This window comes from Entelurus aequoreus, linkage group LG03, assembly GCF_033978785.1.
Source record: "Entelurus aequoreus isolate RoL-2023_Sb linkage group LG03, RoL_Eaeq_v1.1, whole genome shotgun sequence".
Classification (NCBI taxonomy): domain Eukaryota; kingdom Metazoa; phylum Chordata; class Actinopteri; order Syngnathiformes; family Syngnathidae; genus Entelurus; species Entelurus aequoreus.
The window spans coordinates 20470297-20476448 of record NC_084733.1 but is presented as its reverse complement, the minus strand read 5'-3'; the positions used below and the strand labels follow the sequence as shown (position 1 = coordinate 20476448).

Below are 6152 nucleotides of genomic sequence, written 5' to 3'. Positions count from 1 at the left end.
TGTGTGTGGACAAGGATAAGTTTACGTGGGATTTACCCTGGATAACTTTAGCCGGCTTAGTGTAAACAGGGACTAAGGGAGAGGCCCGGCCCCCCGACGAAGGAAACGTGTACCCGTGATCTTGTCCTTTCGGTCATAACCCAAAGCTCATGACAATAGGTGAGGATAAGAACATAGATCGAACCGGTAAATTGAGAGCTTTGCCCTCCGGCTCAGCTCCTTTTTCACCACGAGGGACCGATGCAGGTTCTGCATCACTGCAGACGATGCACCGATCCGCCTGTCGATCTCACGATCCACTCTTCCCTCATTCGTGAACAAGACCCAGAGGTGCTTGTGCTCCTCCACTTGGGGCAGGATCTCCTCCCCAACCCGGAGATAGCACTAAACCCTTTTCCGGGCGAGAACCATGGACTCGAACTTGGTAATCTAGTTAGAACGCCTTTACCGAAAGTGAAATGTGGGACATTTTTATTACAACTAGAGACGTCCGATAATATCGGACTGCCGATATTATCGGCCGATAAATGCTTTAAAATGTAATATCGGAAATTGTCGGTATCGGTTTCAAAATTATTGGTATCGGTTTCATAAGTAAAATGTATGACTTTTTAAAATGCCACAGTGTACACGGACGTAGGGAGAAGTCCAGAGCGCCAATAAACCTTAAAGGCACTGCCTTTGCGTGCCGGCCCAGTCACATGATATCTACGGCTTTTCACACACACAAGTGAATGCAAGTCATATTTGGTCAACAGCCATACAGGTCACACTGAGGGTAGCCGTATAAACAACTTTAACTGTTACAAATATGCGCCACACTGTGAACCCACACCAAACAAGAATGACAAACACATTTCGGGAGAACATCCGCACCGTAACACAACATAAACACAACAGAACAAATACCCAGAACCCCTTGCAGCACTAACTCTTCCGGGACGCTACAATATACACCCCCCGCTACCCTCTACCCCCCAACTCAACCCCGCCCACCTCAACCTCCTCATGCTCTCTCAGGGAGAACATGTCCCAAATTCCAAGCTGCTGTTTTGAGGCATGTTGAACAAAATAATGCACTTTGTGACTTCAATAATAAATAATGCAGTGCCATGTTGGCACTTTTTTTCCTTAACTTGAGTTGATTTATTTTTGAAAACCTTGTTATATTGTTTAATGCATCCAGCGGGGCATCACAACAAAATTAGGCATATTAATGTGTCAATTCCACGACTGTATATATCGGTATCGATTGATATCGGATACGGTAATTAAGAGTTGGACAATATCGAAATATCGGATATCGGCAAAAAAGCCATTATCGGACATCTCTAATTACAACCCCTGGCGAAAATGATGCAATCATTAGTCTTAGAGGAGGACGTTCATTCAGTTGTTTAATTTTGTAGGGAAAAAAAGCAGATAACAGACGTGACACAAAACTACAGTAGTCATTTTAAATGGCAACTTTCTAGTTTTAAGAAACACACAAAAAAATTACCCCAAAAAAATTGTGGTTGTCAGTCACATTTTCATTTTTAGATAAAGCAGAGTGAAAAAACTATGGAATCACTCAATTCTGAAGAAATGATGGACTCATGGAAAACAGACAGAAAACACTACAACACACCACCATTAGTGTGTTGCACCACCTCTGGCTTTTATAACAGCTTGCAGTTTCTGAGGCACGTGCTTTAATGAGTGACCAACAGTACTTTTCATCAATCTGGCTCATACTTTCTCTGATTGTTGTCAGATCAGGTTGGAGTCTTGTCATGGACCATTTTCTTCAATTGGCACAGATTGTCGATTGGATCTGAAGATTCGCAGGCCATGACATTGACCCAATGTATCTTTCATTCTAAAGTTTTTTGCTGGATGGTAGGATGCTTTATCATCTTGAAAATACTGTATGTCATCATCCCGAAACATCCTTTCGACTGATGGAATAAGAAAAGTGTCCAAAATGTCAAAACTTGTGCAGTTATTGAAGATGTAATGAAAGCCATCTCCCCAGTGTCATTACCTGTCATGCAGCCCGATATCATCAATCACTGCATGTTTTCTTCAGGTGGTCGTCTTCATAAATCTCATTGGAAGAGCACCAAACAAAAATCCCAACACCATCGCTTTGCCCAAATGTAGATTGACGATTCATCACTGAATATGACTTTCATCTAGTCACCCATAGTCCACCATTGCTTCTTCTTAGGTCCTTGCAACCCGTTTTTTTCTTCTTGGCTTTCGTTTTGGTTTTTTGTATTTGAAACCCATTTCCTTTAGGCGGTTTCTTACAGTTCGCTCAGAGACGTTAACTCCAGTTTCCTCCCATTTGCTCTTCAATTGTTTTGCTGTGGATTTTCTGTTCGCAAGACATATTTCTTTAAGTTTTTTGTCCTGACTGGCAGATGTTTTCCTTGGTCTACCAGTGTGCTTGCCTTTTACAACCTTCCCATTTTGTTTGTATTTTCTCCAGGTATTAGACACAGCTGACGGTGAACAACCAACTTCTTTTGCAACATTGCGTGTGGTTTTACCTTCTTGAATTAGTTTGACAATCCTCTCCTTTGTTTCAATTGACATCTTTCGTGCTGGAGCCATGATTCATGTATGTCCACCTGCTGCAACAGCTCTCCAAGGTGTTAACACTCCTTGTTTAACCCTCGAGTCTGCTTTGATCAAAAATCAGACATTTTTTGCATTTTAATTATTTTCCATCTTCAATGAATCAGGTCAAATTAAAGGTTAGACTAGGACTGAAATCTGTTCACACAGTTGAGTGATTTTTTTCTTTTAATTGGCAATATGGAGGTAATCATATAGGACAGGGGTGTCCAAAGTGCGGCCCGGGGGCCATTTGCGGCCCGCAGGTAATTTTTTTAACGGCCCCACGGCACATTGTAAAATAAATAATAATAAGAAAAAAATTAAAAACATAAAAAGTGGTATAAAAGAGCAAACAGGTGAAATGTAACAAGAAAATGTTGCATTATTTACTCTAATAACACAAAGCTGCCATGCAGGCTGTTTCTTTAAAAAATAATAATGAATCAAAATCAATGTCATTATGAATTATTGACCTATTCAAGGCTCCGTTTACTTCACATTAAATATTCCACTTTGAGATATTTTGGGGGGGAAATGTTGCATATTTTTTGGTTGCCATTTAAAAAACAAAGTTTTTTAAAGAAGGGCCTAAAACGAACAAACAAAAAACACAAACAACAATAAAACTTATAATTGACGGATAGATCTGAAGTTGATCTTGAGACTATTGTGGTAAAAATTTAAAAAAATGTTGGATTTATTTTTTTAAACTTTACTGAGCAGTACCGTTTTGGAACCCCAATAATTTTAGTGGGACTTTTTTTTTTTTTAAGTGTCATTGCTCAAAAAAATAATGAATTAAAATCAATGTTGTTATGCGTTATTCACCTTTTTAAGACTTCAATTATTATATAATCTCAAATATTCCACTTTAAAACATTTTTCCATAAAAAAACACGGTTTTCCTTGACAAAAATGGCATACAACTTAAATCTTTAAAATCGTTATATTGACAGATAGACCTAATGTTGATCTAGAGATTTAAACCTTGAACAATAATAATAATAATAATAATAATAATACTAAATAATGACACATTTGTAATATTTTTTTTGACCAAAACCTTTTGGGGTCCCCGGGATCAAGTCTGAGTGGAGGCCTAAATGTATCTTTTTTATACATATATTGTATTGGTTTTTAAAATAAAAAATATCAAAATGGCCCCCGCTTGCTTTGATTTTTCAGTGTGCGGCCCTCAGTGGAAAAAGTTTGGACACCCCTGATATAGGAGGTAATCGTTTAATATACACTTTGCCCCTTTGCCCATTTTGGTCGGCATTGAATCCTGTTGTAACACTTTTTTTTTTTTAAATATACTGAACACTATACTAAAATAATGCTTTCACCACCAATACTGAATGGATCTAAGTATCTCCCTTCGAAATACAGTTTAAAATTGTTTTGGGTGTAATCACACCACTAGTTAATGCAAGAGACATATCCATCCATCCATATATACATTTTTTGCATAGTTGTTTATTCAAATTGAAAAATCTGCCAGTAAACAACTTAAATGCAATAAACAATGATCTTGGTGGATTGTTTTTGTTTACGGAGGTGTGTAAATGTAGTTTTGAAGACATGGTGTGTCTATTGTCAGTGTATATGTACAATGGCACCACTATACCACTAGATGACGACAGATTATGTGGTTATGTACCGTATTTTCTGGACTGTAAGTCACTAACTTTTTTCCAACGCTTTGAACCCTCCGGCTTATAAAACAGCGCACGTTTATTCGTGCATTTTTCATCATCGACACGCTCATGATTTTTTGTATTCAACAAAGACATTTCATAAATGTGTCGTTGTCTGTGCTATGGCACCATCTTTTGGACGAGTTTGCTCACTGCAGGTGCTGCCGGTTGAACGGAAACAGGAAACAGTATTCCTTCTGTTTAGTGCTTTGAACAGAAATTACAAGTGCCGTTCCGTCTACTATTCGTCTATAGTGTTTCTACTCGTACGGTTTCTTCATTCATCACTCCAAGCAACCTTTGTAAGATTTACAATATAACCAAAATAATTCATACTTACTAAACCATGACATGTTTGATAGTAGTGTTTTCATCCATATTTATATGTGCTACATGTGCTACAATGGCATTTTTTTTTTGTATTGTTTCAGTTTCACGAATTCCTCAGTAAACTCACCAAAAACCCTGGAGTTAGTCAGTCTGTTTAGCTGATTGGAGAGCTAGTGGGTCCATGACGTTGACTTCCGTTTTGTTTGATCAACCGTTTTACTGCGGTGTTACAGGAATAATAAGTAATAGTACATAAATATTTACAAAATTAATAATAAATAAATAAAATGTAATAAATAAATACAATTTAATAATAAATAAATAATAAATAATAAATAAATAACACATAATAAATAATAAATAATAAATAATAAATAAATAAATATTTACAAAATCTTTCTGTGTAAATAACTAATTTCACCACTTTTATATTTGCGGGTTATAGTCCGGTGCAGCTAATATTTGAAACTTTTTTTTTTCTTCTAAAATTTAGTGGGTGTGACTTATACAGTATACCAGTGCATTCTATAGTCCTGAAAAATAGAGCAACTTCATGGAGACTTCAGCATGATTAACACAAACATACTAATGCTATTATACATGTAATTTTGCCAAGGGGCTGCGGACCACCTAGACCAGGTAAGCACAATTATTAATCAATTATGCGCTATTTTACTATGTGTTTGTAAAAGTAGTAGTGTATGGTGATTATTTACATTTTGGTCGGTCGAGAGGTGTCGCTAATCCTTGATACCACTGTGAGTGGGAGTGTGGTGGAGTGGAAGGAGGAATCTCTACTACCACTCCTACTCTTACCACTCCTACTCTTACCACTCCTACTCTTACCACTCCTACTACTCTTACCACTCCTACTACTACCACTACCACTACTACTACTGTCACCGTATGATATATGATTTTTTGATATAAAGTCGACTAATTTTGTATCAAAGCAATACAAGGATGTCTGTCATCTGATGTCATCTGATGTCATTTGATTTTTTATTTTTTTTGCAGGTCTGTGTCACCTACTCCTGCCACCGCAGGTCACACAGGTGGCCCATGTCACGTTTTGTACCATATGATATACAGTACAGGCAAAAAAATTCGGACACACCTTCTCATTCAATGTGTTTTCTTTATTTTCATGACTATTTACATTGTAGATTGAAACTAGAAACAGCACCGGAGCCAAGCGTGCAGTTTTTTTGTAATTTACATAGATTTTATCAAAAGTTTTCTCCAGCAGGACGTGGCTTTTCAGTCACCTCCGTATCCTCTCTCCCCTCCTGTTCCCGGCCGCTTACTGTTAAAGACAACAGATGATTAGATAACTTGTACCACCTGGGAGATCTAGCCACCTGTTCAGCTGTGTCTCGCCGTCAGCACTGCCACGCCCCAATCTGATGGCACTCTGTCCTCAGTACCATGGACAGCAGCGCTGGCCACACCTCCCTCCACAACTTCTTTGCACACTCTTGGCGTTCTCTCGATGAGCTTCAAGAGGTAAGCACCTGA

At 38.0% G+C, this 6152-nt stretch overlaps 1 long non-coding RNA gene across 1 annotated transcript; it reads right to left on the bottom strand.

The window, feature by feature from the left end:
• Positions 1-1505: 1505 nt before the first annotated feature.
• Positions 1506-5480, bottom strand: LOC133645595 (uncharacterized). The gene is made up of 3 exons (XR_009825152.1): positions 5351-5480; positions 2027-2672; positions 1506-1940 (listed from the first exon to the last, which is right to left on the bottom strand). It is a non-coding gene; the product is annotated as an uncharacterized LOC133645595 (long non-coding RNA).
• Between the last annotated feature and the right edge of the window lie 672 nt (positions 5481-6152).